This window comes from Coturnix japonica, chromosome 24 (assembly GCF_054131305.1).
Source record: "Coturnix japonica strain WE chromosome 24, WE-NBRP24, whole genome shotgun sequence".
Classification (NCBI taxonomy): Eukaryota; Metazoa; Chordata; class Aves; order Galliformes; family Phasianidae; genus Coturnix; species Coturnix japonica.
The window spans coordinates 4,322,703-4,340,305 of record NC_140686.1 but is presented as its reverse complement, the minus strand read 5'-3'; the positions used below and the strand labels follow the sequence as shown (position 1 = coordinate 4,340,305).

The following is a 17,603-nucleotide window of genomic DNA, read 5'->3' as shown; positions in this document are numbered from 1 at the left end:
GAGGTAGTGAGTGGAAGTATGTTGGCAGGTATTCCTTTTGGTTGGGAAAGATAAATAAAAGTGAAGCAGCTAGATCATTTGTTATACATGGGAGAGAGTATATCTAACCTCAATGGGTTCTTAGTTTCTTAATTCTGATATATGTGAATTTAATTATTTGTTAGCGAGATACAAAACAGTTCCCTATTAAGGTCTTAGAATTTCTACAACAAGCCCTGAAAATTACAAATCAGGTGAAAACCTATATAAGCAAGCATATGAAGTAGATGATTAGATAAGAGTTCAGAAAACTATTGCAACTTCTAAGTATGGAATGGAAATTGCTCCAAGCTGTTTGACATCCATGTCTTGGGAAAAAAAGGTACTGTTTCTTTTGATGACAATAGAGGTTAAACTTCTTTCTAGAAAAAAAATGTACGTGTGTTTGCATAAAGAAAAGGAGATTCTCTACTGCAGTGATATTGTTTTTGTAAGATGCACAAAAGGTGGTTAGAATCATTGAATTATAGAATTGGGCTGGAAAGGACCTTTAAAAATCACCTAATTGAAACTTCCCAGCTGTGGGTAACCTGTTGCAGTGCCTCATCACCCTCATCAAGAATTTATTCCTTATATCTAATCCGAACGATCTTTTAGTTTAAAACTGTTACCCTTTGCTCTGTCACTACAGGCCATAGTTAAAAGTCTTTCGTGTAAGCCCCCATTAATTATTGAAAGGCCATCATATGGTCTCTGCAAACTCTTATATTCCCCAACTCTGTCAGCTTTCCTCATAGGAAAAGTGTTCCAGTCCTCAAATTGTTTTTTGAGACCCTTCCCTGGACCTGCTCTAGCCAGAGATTTTTTGTGCTGGGGGCCCCGGAGATGAACTCGGTGCTCCTGGTAGGGTTTTGAAAGAGTGGAGTAGAAGGGGACGCCACCTCTCTTGGCCTGCTGGCCATGCAGTGCTTCTTTTTTTGTGGCCCAGGATGCAATTGGATTTTTGGACTGCAAGCATGCATTCTCAGCTTATATGTAATTCTTCATCCAGCATTATCCCCAAGTCCTTTTCCACAGGACTGCTCTCAGTCTGTTCATTGTCCAGCCTGTGCTGAAGCTGATGACTTCCCAACCCAGGTGCAGGATCTTGCGCTTGGCCTTGCTGAACATCATAAGACCTGCTTCTGTAGGCTGTCAGTATCTGTCTGAATGCGATCTCTTTTCACTAACATATCAGATACACCACTTGGCAGCACTTCCCTGTCTACCAAAGAATCCATCCATGATATTTCTCCAATTTAGAGAGATGAGCTCTCTAGGTAGCTAACATCAGTTGCTATTTCTTTATCCTCCACTCTAGTCACTCCATAATAGAAGGTTGTCTGGGCCTTGGAAAGTACCTCCTTTCTTAAACTCTTTAAAAACAAGTGTGATGTTTCCCTTTCTCCTGTCACTAAGGGTTTTACCTGACTGCCACAACTCTTTAAATATGGTGGATAGTGACTTAGCAACCTAATTTACCCATGATCTTGGAGGTCTTTTCCATCCTTTGTGTTTCTGTGATTCTGTGAGTTCTTGTTTTGTCTGTTTTATGTAGTCATGTGAAATGTAGTCCAGTGATGGTGTGGGACGTGGCAAAGTTAGATAGGAAAAACAGTCGTTTCATAGATCATTTTATGTCATCATTTCATGTATTTTCTGTTCATCCTTCCTCGAGTCTGTTTTTTTTCTATAATCCATGTATTTGCTCAAAGATCAGGTATTAAGAAATATATGTGAAAGTTTGTCTCAAACTCCTATGTTTGGGTTTCAGCAAGCTGTATTTCTTCTGCAGAGTGTTATAATTCCTATGGTACAAGTATTTCTAACTCTAAAAGGGTTAAACGAGACCCTTTGTGGCACAAAACAAGGAGAAATGAAAGTAGCTAGAGGAATCTAGCCGATTGCTGTCTAGCATACAGTGTGTCATGTATGTATAAATATAGTTCTACATGTAAACCATTTGAGATTCTTAAAGGTGTATTTCTGACTGATTTTCATCAAATTTCCCTTAGGAATGAAAGGGAAAATGCCCTGAGAGGGATTAGTTCGCACAGAGGCATCTTCAAACTGTTTTGTAATATTATGTTCAAATCGTAAATAATCATACGCTTGAGAGGCTGTGTTAGTTTGTGCCATTTTCTCACAAATGCAATGATTCAGGATGTACTCTAGGTATAATTAATTTGTAATAAGTCATGTTCGTTATAAAGATGTAATTTTTTCACTGTAGGTGAGCGCTCAGAATCTACCGTTCATGTGTCGTCATCAGCTAAAAAAGAGATGGTCAAGGATGCCACTGAAAACTTTGGGAGGCAGGTATGTGAAACCAAATATTGTGTTTTTCCTTGCGTGCAATTCTGAGAAACAGTGCAGTCATGTGGTGGGTTTTTTGTTTTTTCCTATGCAAAATACATACTCATTTGGGAGCAAAATTTTATATCATGTGATTATTTCTTTGACAAAACACGCCAGATTTTCCTCTGTGTATTAGAAAGATTAAGTAAAAACCTGAAATATGATCTGTCAGTGCTTTCTCTGCCTCTGCAAAATATCTCCTTATCTGATCAAGTTAGTAAGTGTTCGAAAATATTTTTTGAAGGTCATTATGGAGGAATATAGGCTAGGCGTCCTGTTTGTATTGAGCATACAGGACTGGGTAGGGATCTTCATTGAGTGTCTGGAGTCTTCTGTAATACCTCAAGGGAAGTGGAGGAAGTAATATCATCATACATCCAAGGCACTGTGGAAGAGGGATGTGATTCATTTCAGCAGGTAGAGAGCGGAACTCAAGTATTGGAAGGTGGTAGCAGATGTGCAAAGTGAATGGAGCTTGGAAATGAAGTGGCTGAGACAGGTGGTGACTGAGATGCTCTCCATTGTGAAAGATTTTTGTGGAGTTACGATGTGGAAGGAGAAAAGGGCCTCTATAACCAGAGTAAGAAGGACAATAGTTGTGGTTCCTTGGGATGCCAAGGCTGCAGACCTTGTTCAGAAGGGAACACAAGCCAAGGGCAACTTTGCAGGGACTGTGAAGTCAGAGACAGTAAGAAGGCTGGAGAGAGGAGCTGGTCAGTGAGCTTGAGGCATGGTACCGTTTGGATAGATGTCTCAGTTCTTGATTTTGGGCTGAGGGCAGGAATGAACAGGTATTCCTTGTAAATATTTGTCTTGGGAGCTTGGAATAGAATTTAATAATTCTGACTCTGAGGAGCATAAGTGATTGTAATGTAGCCAGTCCCTTGTGGTGGTTAGTAAAAAAGCTTGTTATGATCACTCACGCTTGTTATGAACGCTCACCAGCAGGGGGTTTAAAGGGACAGTCAGTAGAAAGTAATGGAGTATGGGAAAATTTGGGCAGTTGTGTTTTCTGTTGTTACTGATTGGTTTTGATCTGTTTGATTGGTTTATGTTTCTAAACTAGATCCTTCTGTTTTGAGGAAAAAATAAATAAGGTATCTTTGTTTTGTTGTTGTATGATGGGATGAGTTTGCAATGTAAATTATATGGCTTAACGGTAATTTCATTTTTCTTGGTAATTTTTCTGTCTTTACCTGCTTACTTAAGGATAAATATGTTTTAGAAACTACCAACTTGATAGAAAATACAGCACATGAAAAGCAGACTGACAAAGCAGAAATTTCTCATCAGGAAGCCATAGCAGAAAATGAGGAATCCCACAGTGCTGACAAGCAGTTAAGTCTAAAGCTGTGGGAAGAAAGATACAAAAAATGTGGATTGAAAAAGAGAAAAGGGAGTTGAAAAGAAATTTTACAAACATTACAGCAGAGCTGAAGCAGCTGTTTGGTGAAATTAATGAATCTGAGAAAGCTCCATCCCTTGTGGCAGAAGTGTCAGAAGATGACCTCATTGAAGAATTGAAGAGTCTTTGTGTTTCGTCTTGTGTGACAGAATCAAGTGATAAGTTAGAAAGTAAAGGTGAATTTGGAGATGTGAAGCTTAATGTAGACCTAAAAGAACCCAAACCTGAAATAGTTATTCTGAGTCTCTGTGTCCTTCCTGATCACAATAACTTAAATGCGAGCATGGAAAATACCTGGAGAATACCAGATGAAGAAGGCTGCACTAATTACACAGATAATACAAAAGTACATCTATCAAAAGCAGAGGAAATGGAAGAGAATGAGAATGGGATTAGTAGAGATGTAGAGGGAAGTCCTGAGTATTCCCTGAGACATTGTTTAAAAACAAATATTTGGGATGACATTTCTAATAATCTTCCTAATATAAGACCTGTTTCCACAAATGGTGAAAGTACACTTGGCTTTATAAGTGAGAAGAAAATTGGCAAGGACATCTGTCTTAGTGACAGTGTTCCCAGAGACTGCCTTATCAAAAACAAGGAAATAGGAGAAACAGAAATGGAAAATCTTTTCCCGCATGCTCAGCAACCTTGTGGCATGCTGAAAAGGAATCTGGATGAAGAACTAAAACAAGATGTGGAAAGATTTAAGAGTAAGGTAGGAATGCTGCAAATGGTATTCCTGGCTTTGGAAAAAGAGAAGGTAGAGCTACAAAAAGAGGTAGAAGTTCACCTGCTTTTCCTTATTCTTTAGTCTTTCTCAGTATCGGTGGTCCTGTTCATGTTAGCTATTGATCATTAAAAGAAGGTGCTTTGTGCAAATTGGTTTTTTTGTCTTAAGAGAAGAACGTTACTCATAAATAAGGAAAGCAGTGGAGAACTGTGCTTTTCCCCATAATGTAATCAGAAGGTTTTGAGAAAGCAAAGTGTATTGTTTCAGTTTGACAGTAGGTGGCAGTCATTTCCAGTGTAAGTAGTTATCACCTCATTACCATAAAAAGAAATTCATACAAGTACACCAGTTTTGATTGTCGATCAAGGAATGAAAATAGCTTCTGAACAGGGTCTTGATTTATCTCTTCATTTGCTGTGGTTTGTGCATGGTGTGCCTTCATTGCCTCTCACTAAAATTCCTGATTGCTGTGAAGCTGTTTCTGCTTTTGAGTTCAGTTTGCTTTTGTCCTCATCATTAAGGAAGTACGACATCATACATCCACTCATACTTTGTGTTTCTACAACTACTGTTGTGTAGTCCATCTGATTTCTTATCCATCAGTAACGCTTCTATTGTTTGTTTCCTTAGGGCTGCTTTGCTTTTTTGTTTTTGTTTGATTGTTATACTTCAAATCAAGAGTGAATTCAGAGTATATTTGTTGACTTGGTACATTTTGTAGAGTAATTTTTGGGGAAAATCTTTTTTATTTTACATTATTTTAAAAGTCAAGCTTAGATTATTTGGTCTTGGATCTCCTTTAGAATCAGAAAAATATATGAAGCTTAATTTTCTCTTCATAGATTGAGAAGGAAAAAAGGAAGCAGAAACATTTCAAAATGCAAGCAGTGGAGAAACAGGAAAGTCTTGATAAATCAAATACACCAGTGGGCAATATTACCCATCAACCAGTAAAAGAAAAGCTTGCTCTAAGGAAGAATGAAAAAATGATAGAAGAAAAACACACAAAGAATTCTTCATCTGAGGAGAGACCAAAATTACTTGAAATGCCAGTAAAAGGGTAAGCTAATAAAATAATCCGTAGAATTAGATTGTTTTAAATCTTGTAATTGAAGCACTTTCCTCGGTATTGAAAGCTATGCTGAGTAGTCCCCTGCTCCCCAAACTGTTTTAAAAGTATATTTTTCAAAGAACTAAATGCACAGTGGAGGTTCAGATTAATTTTGCTGGAAGTGATAGAGGTCTTAATCACAGAATCATAGAATGGCCCAGGTTCAAAAGGACCACAATGATCATCTAGTTTCAACCCCCCTGCTATGTGCAGGGTCACCAACCACCAGACCAGGCTTCCCAGAGAATTTCTTCCTTAACACTGACTCTAATCGTGTCTTTAGAATCTTACCTCCTATGCCTAATAAATTAATCAAGAACGAATTCAAAGCCCTTGCACGTGGGATGGAGGAACCCCTTGTGTACACAGTGAAATGCTCTGGCTGGTGAGCTGATTCGCTGAGAAGCCTCTGGGGGCTTTGGCAGAGATTAAGTGCAACATGAGTCAGAATGATCTTGCAGCTGAGAAGGCCAGCAGCATCCTGGGTTGCAGAGTCAAGAAGCTGAAGGGAGGAGTCCATCCCTACTTAGCATCTAGTTGGTCTGTGTCTGGAGCACTGGGTCCAACTTTTGGCCTCCAAGTACTTGTGTGCATTTCTTTTTATGGCCTTCAAGAGATCGTAGTCAACATGTGTGAGTTCAGTAGAGGCTTTCCAGGCTGATCACAGAGCATGAAACTCTGTGAGAATAAGCTGAGGGAAATAAACTTCAGGATGTGCCAGCAGTCTCCCAGTACGTGGAAGGGGATTGTAAGTAAGACAAAGCCATTCCTGATTTGGCCTGGATTTGATTCTAAACATTTTTCAGAATTCCCAAACATCTGTAAATAGAAGGAATTAATTTTTTCTTCTATGTAAAATCTCAAAACAGTATTAGCTATACATGAGTAAAAGCTGTACTTTTTGGGAAGCTAAAGACTACATGTAAATCTTTCTCCTTTAGAATAAGCTGCTTCAATACTGATGTTACAGCCAATGTTTTGAACTACTTGTTAGTGGTTGCTGATATTCAAATCTTTTTTTGAACACTATCCTTATCCTTCAATTTATTAAAAGAAATGAAAAGGTTCATCCGCACATGGTAAGCAGTTGTTATAGTCTTAGGGAAGGCTTCTTAAAAGTTTTTGAATTGTCTTAGATAAGTGATGTGATGTTTTATCGGTATTACTTGCAGTCATTATGAATCTGTACTATGTAGGTGATGATCAACTTATTAAAAACAGTGTATTTTTGTTAGTAAAAGTTCATGGTTTACTGTTCATGTTTACCTATGTCGACATGGAAATACATGATGAATTTTGTACATCACTTAAGGGCTTATTTGTCAGTCTTGTGCAGCTCATGTATAAGGTGTCTTCCACCACTAATGGAATGAAATTAGAGTGATGTTAAAAGTTTAAAATTGCAGAAAAACTTCTATATTTGAAAAGGTGTGACATTTCTACAGTTTTAAGTTGTTTCTCCTGGTTCATGATGTGGCATATTTACTTTTTTGTCAGTGCTTTAATTCCTCAAATACTCTCTTTTAAATCCCAGATTTTCTGTGAAACAAGGAGAGGAAAAGAGACATAGAGCTGAAATGCGATATGAAAAAACAAGAAAGCAACTAAAGAGGGAAAAGGAACAATATTCTAGAGAGACAGAGGAAAAACAACTTGAGTTTCGTGTAAGGAATTTAGAAACAGAGTTAATAACGCTGAAACGGCTCAAGAAACAGGTATATTAAATATATATCTTCTGTTTTTCTGTTTCTTTCAAACTGATATTTTATGCTAGTATGTTCAACTTGTTGGTGAAAGAGACATTAGGTAATTATCTTGGTGCATTTTGAGGACCATTGTCATGAAACCAGCGTGAACAAACAAGTTCATGATACCTTTTCACATTTTTCAGAATTATAGTTTGGTTTGTGCTTCAGGCAAAGCTTCTCTTTGAGTTATTTTTCCTAATTACTACAGAACTCTGTGCGCGTGTGTGTATATGTATGTCTATATCTATATATCTATATATATATTATATGTGTATATATATATATATAATGTTTTTATTATTATTGTTTTTTTTCTTCAGAAGGAAATTACAGTTACTGTTTGTAGTATTCTTTCAATTATACTTACATGAATTTAAATTTAGGCCTAAATGTTACTGTTTACCTGATAATCTGTAAATTGCCTCAGTTGCTTACAATCAAGACTGAATCCAGAAAAACTCTCACCTTTATTTTTATTACAAGTTTAGTGGCTTATTTAATGCAATTGAGATGATGATGTTCTCACTGTACACAACCTGCATGAATTCTTCAGTTCTTACATACAGTTTTGAGGGTCTTTTCACTGGCCTTTACCTACTTTTCAGCATTCCTGTCATGGTTCTACGCAGTTTGAAATATACCTCGGAAATTCGGTCTGTTGTGTTGTATTTTTCCCCATAAATAGTAAGCCTCAAATTTTCAGAACTTGTATTTGCAAACATATTAAGAACATGTGAAAGTGGTCATTAAGGATCCTCAGTGGCCATGTTGCTCTGGCAGAAGCAGTAAGTAGTTAGCATCACCTCTTTCAGTCTGCCTGGATTTAACAGGGACATCATTGGCATTAGTTTACCTCCTGGTCTGCTGTTCAGCTGGTCAGTCCTCTTCTGTGTCTCACTTCATTAATAGCCTTTGGAAATCTCATACAACTCAATTTATCCAGCAGTATTGCTAGATTTTGGTAAACTGAAAATGGATTGGCACATTTTCTGAAGCATTTCTAAATATTAGTAGAAGAGATGTAGACTTAAGACCTTGCAGTGGGGTCAAGTAAGTGTAGTTATTGTGCTTTTGGAAATCTTAGTCATTTGTTTTGTGCAGTTCTTAGTGTTAGTGCTCATATTGATGAATAGATGTTTTTAAATCTTTGACTGTAAGCATATGAGTGTCCATCTCTGGTTTTAGTATGTATATATAGTTTGTTAGAAAGATAACTTGGGTTTCTACTTAAACTCTGTATGTTTCCAAGAATAGTAGTTCTAGTTTGTTTGTTTTTTTCTTGTGTTATAGAGGGAGATTCATTAAGTATAAAACTTCTATGATGCTGATTTGTGCAAAGGACTCACACTATCCTTATAACTTTCAATTCAGATAAATCTAAAGATGTTTGTTTGCAAACATGGAAAATTGATATGCAGGTCATTCTATGATTTTATGATAAATGACTCTTAATAGAATTAATAGAATGTAAGAATAAAAAGAATGAAATAAGAAGGTATTGCTAATTCTGATTTTGTTCAAGATTCACAAGTTCAACTATATTACTGTAGGTTGAAGAAGAGCGTGATGAAACACAGAGACAGCTCTCTAATGAAAGGAGTGCTAGAGCTCTGCAAGAAGGAATTTTGAGCAACCACCTGTGGAGACAGAAGGAGCTGGAAGAAGAGACAAGAAAAACTATTGGGAAAAATTCAGAGGTAAGCAGTTCCATTCCTAATTAATTTGGTTATACTTCACTGTGCTCATTCTAAAACCTTAAGAAAAATAACCTTTTGTGCCTTTTCGTGGATTATCTACAGTTTATCAATATAACCAAATTTTGTTACTGTTGTCTAAAAACTCTGAATAGCATCATCAATCCCACATAGACCTGAATTGCATGTGGAAGTAGGAAGCCACTGGAAAATAAGACATTGTGTTCCCAGTCTCTTAAACTGCCTGCTGTTCTTCACTGTATAGTTGTTACAATCATTTCTAAGGTTTCTACCCGTGAAATGTCCAGATATCTGGAGATTAACTAAGAAAGAAGCTGGCTGAGGCTGTTTGTGATCCTATTACTTGGCTTTTGAATTCGTTATTATGCTGTCATCACTTTCTTGTTTCCATGTCCTTCATCTTTTTGCTTAATAAATTATTTTTATCACAGCCCATGAGTTCTGTTTTGTTTCCTGTTCTCTCCCTCATCCCACTTAGTGATGAGAGTGTGGTGCCTAGCTGCCTGATGGGTTAAACCTGAATTTATTTCCCAACTAACTATTCATTATTGTCCTTTATCACACAGAAATCTGACACTAATGACAGAGAAAAGGATCTGCTACACAGAAATCAGTTACTGCAAGAAGAGATTGCTATGCTAAGACTAGAACTCGATCAAGTAAAACTTAAGCACCAGGAGGATGAAGGAAAATACTTAGAGGAAAATGAGTCTTTGAAAGAAAAGAATGATTCTCTTCAGAAGGAACTTAAACTGAGTGAGGAAACCTTAACTCAGACAGTATTTCAGTACAATGGACAGCTGAATTTACTCAAGACGGAATCTGCAATGCTAACTTCCAAGCTTGAACAGAAAAAAGAAAGCAAAGACAGACTGGAAACAGAGATTGAATCATTCTGTTCCCGCTTGAATGCAGTGGTTCAAGATCTCGAACGTCATCAGTCATTGAAAAGTGATGCCGAACGAACATTTCAGAGAGAACGTGATGAATGGCTTCGTTTACAAGACAAGCTCCATCGTGAGCTCTCTGAGGTGCGAGAGAGCAACAAGAGCTTGTCTCAGCAGCTGAGTAAAACGGAAAGCAAAGTTAATAGTCTAGAAAACGAGCTTCACCAGTTGGAACAAACACTTCGAGAAAAAACACTGCTTTTAGAAATGACACAAAAAGACTTAAATCAAGCCCAGTGTCAAGCAAAAGAAAATGAGCATGCGTGGCAACTTGAGAAAGATCAAGTCAGTAAATTTATGATAAAGCATGAATCTATGCAGGAACGATTGGCCCAGCTCCAAAGTGAAAACCTTGTGCTCCGTCAGCAGCTGGAAGATTTGCAGAACAAGGAGATCATCAAAGAAAAGGTTGTGAATGATGTCCAGGACAGATTTCATGATATGTTCAACAAACTCAGAGCTGACAGTGAAAAGCAGGTTTATCTCATGGAAGAGAGAAACAAGGAATTAAATACCAAGTGTACTGATTTAAAGGAACAAGTCTTTAAATATGAGACTGACAAAGTAGAAAGAGAGGTAAGCTATACAATTAGAATAAATTAAAATGTTTCAATTCATAAAATGATTTTGTATTTCTAAAATGCATCAGGTGTAAGTTTTACACATAGGACCAAATTGTGTTGTTTTGTTGTGGTTCATTGTTTTTTCTCTTAGAATTAAGGAGGACCGGTAAATGACTGAACTGTATAATATAGTCAGTTTAAAGGAGTAAAGTCAAGTTTCATGTTTTTCCTCATGTTTATCTGTTTCCTTAGGGTTTGGTCAGACAGCTGCAGCAGGAGCTTGCTGATGCTCTTAAAAAGCAGTCTATGTCAGAAGCTTCCCTTGTAGTTACTACATGCTACCGCAGTGACCTTGAGGAAGACAAATTGCACTTGCAGAAGGAACTGGACAGGATTAAAGCTAAGGTACAGAGAGGCTGTAACTTACACATAAAATCTGAGGGTGATTTTTCCCTGTTTCTGGTGAAGAAGAGAAAAATAATGTTCTGAGAGCAAGTACCAGAGAGAGCTAAGGAGGTTAGCAGTGATACCCTGTCATAATTCATGAAGCTGGTGAAATCTTTGCCAGCTGGCCTCCTCCTCTGTAGTGAAAGATAAGTGTTACTAGAATCATCAAAAAGCCAATTAGTTTCTTTTGCAAGTAGGAGCCGTTCTTCAGCCCCACAGCTAAAGTTCTTCTTGTGGCTCCAGGGTGTTGTAGCAGTGTTCTTTCTTTTCCCAACTTACTTCCCTCTCCTGGTGTCAAACACAATTAAGAATTTATTTGTGGATGGGATGTGTACAAACTACCAACTATCTGAAGCAACATTACACAGGTGCTCTGAATTTACAAATTGTTTTTCTGTGTCTTATAAGGTTGGTTGTAAACACTATAAGGTGGTCTTTATCCCCTTAGTCTTCTCAACTTGCCCCTTGTCATCTGTGATCACAGTCATGCCTGTGCCAAATCAGAGCAGAGAGTTCAAAGTATAAGCAAATGTCCTCCTATCCTAGAAATAAATTCAGGGGTATAGATTTAAAGACAAGTATATGAACTGCATTGTTCTGTGCACTTGGTGTCCATGACTGGGTGGTCTTCGACACGAAGTCATTATGTCTTTAACTGGAGAAGATCTGTATTTGATAAGCTGCTTTGCAAAATGACCTGGTGTCTCAGCAGGTTATCGCTTTTGGTTTGGCCAAGTTTGGTGTCTGATTTCTGAGAAAAAGTAGAAATACTGGACAGCTGAATTTGAGTTTTTCTTTTTTGCTCTCTGTGAGAGTTGTGGGTTTTTTCTGAAACATCTACCATAATAACGTACTAATGAGCTGTGAAATCACTTTAGGAAAAGGATGAGGTTTTTTGGTTAATATTTTCGATAGAATAGCAAACAAGTAATTTCAGGATGTCACAAGTCACTGAGAAGGTAGGATTGGCAGTGTCAATGCTCATAATGGTGTTATAGAAAATCCTTTGTACAGATGGGAGAGGCCAGTGTCACAGATGATGAAATATCATCTGTTATTGTTTATTTGCTAAGAGGAATGAAGGCTTGAATGAATTGGAAACGATTCCAGTACTTTGGGTAGGGGGTGTATGTAGATACATGCAATATCCAAATTCTTCAGTGCTCAATGAGCTCTCTATACTGAACCTAACCGGGCTGCTGAGGATTCTCATTGCTACTTTACAGTTACATGACTCTGAACAACAGCGTATTCAATATGAGCGTTGCATTCAAGATTTGAAGACTGACCTAGATAATAAGGAAAGACAAATATCAGCTTCTAACCAAAAAATGAAAGACCTTCTGTTAGCAGCTTCCAGAAGCAGTTCTACAATAAAGCAGCTGGAAGAACATGTCCAACGGTAAGAAAATAACAGAGTGAAGCAAGGTTTTGCTTTCTGGGATTCTCTGAAAACATCAGAATTGCCTTGTTGCATCATCAGGGTAAAACATGATTTTAAAAGAAGCTCTTGCTTTAAATAGCATTCTTTCACACCATTCTTTTGCAGTGTGCGCTATTATGGATTTGTCTAATAAGATCTGTGCTTCTCTTTAAGGCTTGAAATGGAAAATGCCAGAGTGGAAGCTGCTGCGCAACACCAGGACAAGAGAACTGAAGCCTCAGTAAGCCAGTCATAAACTTCCCTTTTATTTATTTATTTTTTATTTTTTTATGTGAGCTTCTGAGCCTATTTAGATATTTTTCGTGGGGAAGTTATGTGGTTTTCCTGGGGATCATAGGGGAGCTGAGTCATCTGAGCTGTGGTGTGACTGTAGGGTACTCTGAAAATCCTGATGGTCTATTCTCCAGTTTTGAGAGTTTTCCCATAAGGTAAAGGTTGTAAATCTCCACCTTTCACTGCTGCCATTTCTGTCTTTGCAGTAGTATGAAAATGTTTGTGTTAATCAGCATGATTCTTTTGATGGATAGGACGGACAGTGTCAGCAGGAGGGAGATGTGTGGTTCAGATCTGGGAGGGGAAACCTGGATGTGAGAAATCTATTTTATCTTCAGAGCTTTGTCATAGTTTCCACCTGAGCTCATTAGGTTCTTTTTCCATTTGTGAATATGTGTTGGTACTTTACTGCCCCGCAGGGGGCTGAGGTAAGGAAAGAACAACTAGGTGAAGTAATGCTGTGCAGTCAGTGGCAGGCAGCTGGGAAGTAGCTGGTGCGCATGCATGGCTTAGCATCTTGTGTAACCTTGGAATATTCTTTAATTAGTTTGCTGTTGGAAAATTAAGCTGCTATAGGGAGAATAAGAAGGATCTAGTGGAAGGGAAAAGCTGTTGATTATCTGCACCAGAAAAGTCTGAGTTCTTTTCCAGGTTCCTTTCCTGCCATCTTCTTTTGGTGATATACCAATTAGAAGGTTTTTAGCATTTTTAACACTTCTGTATTTTACCCATACATTGTCACATAGGGAGAACCGACATTTAACATATCCTGTAAAGACACATGAGGAAGTTTTATGAGTTTGTCATATAAGCCTTTAAGCTCAGGTTTTTATGTCCTTCTGTACGTCAGGGATGTCTCTCTTTTTCTTAAAATGTGCTATTCAAAGCATGTAGGCAACTTTCATTCTTTACAAAGGGAACTGAATAAGCAAACTTGTTTACACACAAATGCATCTGTGATGCAAATCTTTGCTCCTTTGTGTAAAAGGATAAGTAACATTGCTGTTCTGAAAACATTTTCTTGCTCTGAGGAGATCTGCAGTTATTTCACAGTCAGTAAGTGTAGGGAATTTTAAGTGGTGGGCACAATTATAAATGCAGTCATTTTTGTATCATTATGAAATCTGGAGAATTTTATGAAGAAAACTGTGAGTTAATGTTGTATGTGTGTCTTCTTATCTCCAAATGATGTAACCTCATTTTATCGCATAGAGAGCATTCACTTTTTCCACTAGCATTAAGTGCTATTCTTGACGGTGCTTCTCAAGCCATCTTTTATAAACTCAGTGTAACATTCACTATAGATCCTTAGTGGTGAGAGCTTAGCCCTGCCTCCATTTGAGTTAATAGTTTATAATGCAGTTCATGTGCAGTGTTGTCTCTCTGGTTATCTTGGCATTCCCTTTGTCATTGTTGTTTCCATAGATACAAAATCAGAATATGTTGGCTATGACATCCAGAGGCTCATGCATGATGTGCGAGGAAGATCGAAAGTCGAGAGCCCACCTTGAAGACCATATTGCTAAACTGAGTAGGGAAAATGCTGAGCTTTTAGAAGAAGTGAGCCCAGAAAACAGTCCCTAACACCTAGCCAATACCCAGAGCAATGCTGACATTTTCTTGAGTTCTTACATACTCTGATTTTATATCCCTGCTACTCAGGCCCTGAGTACTATTGTGATTTGGGTGTCATGAAGGAATTGAATAAAAGCCAAGAGAATATCTCGGAGTTGTGCTATCAGAAAGACGGTGTGGTTTGATACCAGTTGAGCACATGGAGCAAGGCAGCAGTTCCTGTGTTCTTTATTTGATTTCCTTCTGGTTATTGTCTGACCCCTTGATTTCCAAGCAGGATTAAATCACCCCTTATTTTCAGTGCAGTGTACGGAGGAACTGCTGCATGTTTTCAGAATAACAGGAGCTTAAAAACCTTGCAGAATAAATAAGGTGCAAATGCAAACTACAGAACTAGTTGCCAGTTCTCCTGTAGTTTGTCTGAAAAAACACCATGAGGAACAGCAACTAAATTAGTAAACACCCACAAATAAGATATGGAAGTAATGACTGAGAAGACACTGGTGAATTCCAGAAAAGCAGACTCTTCCACAAGAGCCTGCTGGTCATTGGAATGAATGCTGTAGAGTGTGCAGTGTTCTCCAGGGCTGTGGCTACCTGTGCAAGCTGACCTATTAGCAGAGGAACTGCGGAAGCTGTTCTCTAGCATCTTTTTTCCAGCTTTTTGGGACGAAGCCCAATAAGGGGGCAGAGGAGCATTTGCTTCAGCAGGGGCGTTAATTGGTATCCCTAGGTCTTGGCCCGCTTGTGTGAAGCCTGAAGTGATTTAAATGTTTACAAGAATCCTGTGCCTCAGTGTTCTGCTGAATGTGGCAAAGGGATGGATATGTGCTATCTGCAGTTGCTATGTGTACTGTCCTGTGCTGAGTGTATCATGTATTTTTGTTTGTTTGTTTTTTGAAAGTGTGAGAATGAAAGAAAGAATGTGAAGAAGCCGATAGAATTGAAACGACCACTTGAAGCATGTCTTGACCAGGAAAGGGAAAGAAATACTGAACTGCAGAAGGAATGTGACAGGTATGGTTCACTAGTACTTGAAAGAGAGCTCATGTAGGTTAGAAGTCAGGCTTTAAGGAACTTGCATGTAAAAGTAGGTGTGTTTAACTCTGAACAAATTCAGATCTCACATCAGTTCTTGCAAGACAGTTCTGGTACATGAGCCTATGATTTTCTGTAGCTGCCATAAGAAGAGCAAATGTAGGCTGCCTTGCACTTCTGGGAGGGAAGTCTTTTTTTCCTCTGTTGAGGTGAAATGTGGACCCTCCAGGTGATCTATTGCATTGAAATGCTGGTTTTTCTTATTAACTTTTGGCCTGTTGAGCATGTTAAAAATGAAGCAAGCCATAGCTATGCTTTTCTTGTACAAGCGTGACAAATAGATACCTAGTTCCTTTGCTTATTTTCTTGACTGATTTGTTGTGCAGGTTCAAGAGCCTTTTGAAGAAAGCTGTGAAAAAACTAAAGATGCATGAAGCCAAAGAAAGAGACTCCCAGTTTAATTTCCAGGGAGAAATGAAGAACAGGTATTCTGAAATGGTGAATGAAGTTGAAAAATCAAGAACAAAGGCAAGTTCTTGTTGTTTCTTTTTGGGTTTTTTGGTGTTTTTTTGTTTGTTTGTTTGTTTGTTTGTTTGTTTGTTGTTGTTGTTGGTTGGTTGTTGTTGTTGTTTGTTTGTTTGTTGTTGTTGTTTTGTTTGGGTCATGTTAATTTCTAGAGACTTGTAATATTCTTTTCAGTAGGTATGGAAAAGTTATATTTCTGGGAGAGAAAATTGGCTTCACAGTTGACCTTGGAAACTACTGAAACATCTCATATTTTGTACATATTCTTGCAACCAGACACTGGATTTGACCTAGAGAGAAAATACCTTCCTTTACCACTGCTGTGGAAGCTGCTTTTTGAAGCACTGTTTACAAAGCTTTCAAGAGCAATGGCAGGAGGAGTACTTGTTTCCTGTGCCTAGTTAACTCTGTACTGGAACATTACCCCTGAAGCATGATAGGCATTCTTTCTGCTGTCTGGGTAGAGTGGTTTGATTTCCATCGAGCAGTAGAGCAGTGCACAAAAGAATGGCCCTAGTGCCTTTCAGCACACTCCCGTAAGTGAAATTCTGCTAGTTTGCTACTTGTTGATCTTTTACTTGCTGCAGAACTGAGGAAGGTTGTAAGTCAAGGAACCCTATTGGCAAGAACTTAAAAGTTGTTCTTCCCTTAAAAGATGATCTTGTCTTTCCTTTGACTCGGGTACTGAGTCAGCAGATGACAGTTACAGACTTGATGGTCTTCCCCTTCATAAATTTTCAGAGAATAATTTTACACCCCTCTAAGTTCATTTTATTACTGTCTGTAGGTTACTGAACTTTCTCATCAGCTGGATTTAGAGTGTAAAAAATGCGTCCAACTACAAGGACAAAACCATTATTTGCAAGAACTGCTGGCTCTAAACATGAAAAAACATGAAAAACTAGAGAAGACCAGATGCCAGCTGAAAGAAGAGGTGGCAAACCTGAGACAACATCTGGAGGCTGTCCACAATGTGCACATGATGACTTACAACCAAATCGAACGATACAAGAAAGAAGTGGAAGAGCGAGCTGCACAAGAAATAAATCAAAAACTTCAAGAAGTCAATTTGTTTTTGCAGGTAAGTGAATTTGTTGTGTATGTCTATAGTTTTTATTATGTAACTTCTTTTTGCCATTTCTTGTTCGTACTTTGGTTTTTTGTGTTAGTGCCATACTTCTATATTTCCTGAAGGGAAGTGGAAGAATGGAAAATTGTTTGGCGAAAGTGCTTTTGTGTGTGTAATTTGCCTGCAGGTCCCCAAGCTAATAGCCGTCCCTTGACAGACTTCTGTTTTGCAGTTCTTAGAAGAAGCTATGGCCATCTGGTCATCTTGTTATTGCTGTTCATCACATGAATGCTATAACTTAGAGATGGCTTGGCCATACGTACAGGTTATGTTTTATCATTGTACAGGATAAAATGCTCAGGGAAGAAGTCACTGAAGTTACCGTGGGGCAGAAAGAGTGGGGATGGGATTCTCATAATTTCTTTGTAGAATCCTTTTTGTGTGCCCTGTCCTTCAACCATAGCATTCTTTTAGTAGCTGCTCCCATAAGTAATATTGCTAAGAGCAGATCTGTCTGGATGAAAACAGTTATTTAACGTGTTGGTTCCAGGGTTTTGCCTTGATTGCTGATAGTAGTGAAAAGGTCCAGTTGACTCAGTTGAGTAAAACTGGGCCCTTTAAATTGGTTATGGGC

The 17,603-nt window shown here is 38.2% G+C and overlaps 1 pseudogene across 1 annotated transcript in view; it reads left to right on the top strand.

Annotated features, from left to right (window-relative positions):
* Nucleotides 1-17,603, top strand: part of LOC146757092 (uncharacterized) — a 44,773-nt pseudogene that overhangs the window by 21,764 nt on the left and 5,406 nt on the right. The window contains exons 15-27 of the transcript XR_014936946.1: nucleotides 2,252-2,337; nucleotides 3,586-4,594; nucleotides 4,782-4,788; nucleotides 5,357-5,574; nucleotides 7,160-7,340; nucleotides 8,924-9,070; nucleotides 9,655-10,611; nucleotides 10,851-11,003; nucleotides 12,272-12,447; nucleotides 12,643-12,709; nucleotides 15,242-15,354; nucleotides 15,762-15,903; nucleotides 16,688-16,981. The product of XR_014936946.1 is annotated as an uncharacterized LOC146757092 (transcript). The remainder of the gene's footprint in view (nucleotides 1-2,251; nucleotides 2,338-3,585; nucleotides 4,595-4,781; nucleotides 4,789-5,356; nucleotides 5,575-7,159; nucleotides 7,341-8,923; nucleotides 9,071-9,654; nucleotides 10,612-10,850; nucleotides 11,004-12,271; nucleotides 12,448-12,642; nucleotides 12,710-15,241; nucleotides 15,355-15,761; nucleotides 15,904-16,687; nucleotides 16,982-17,603) is intronic.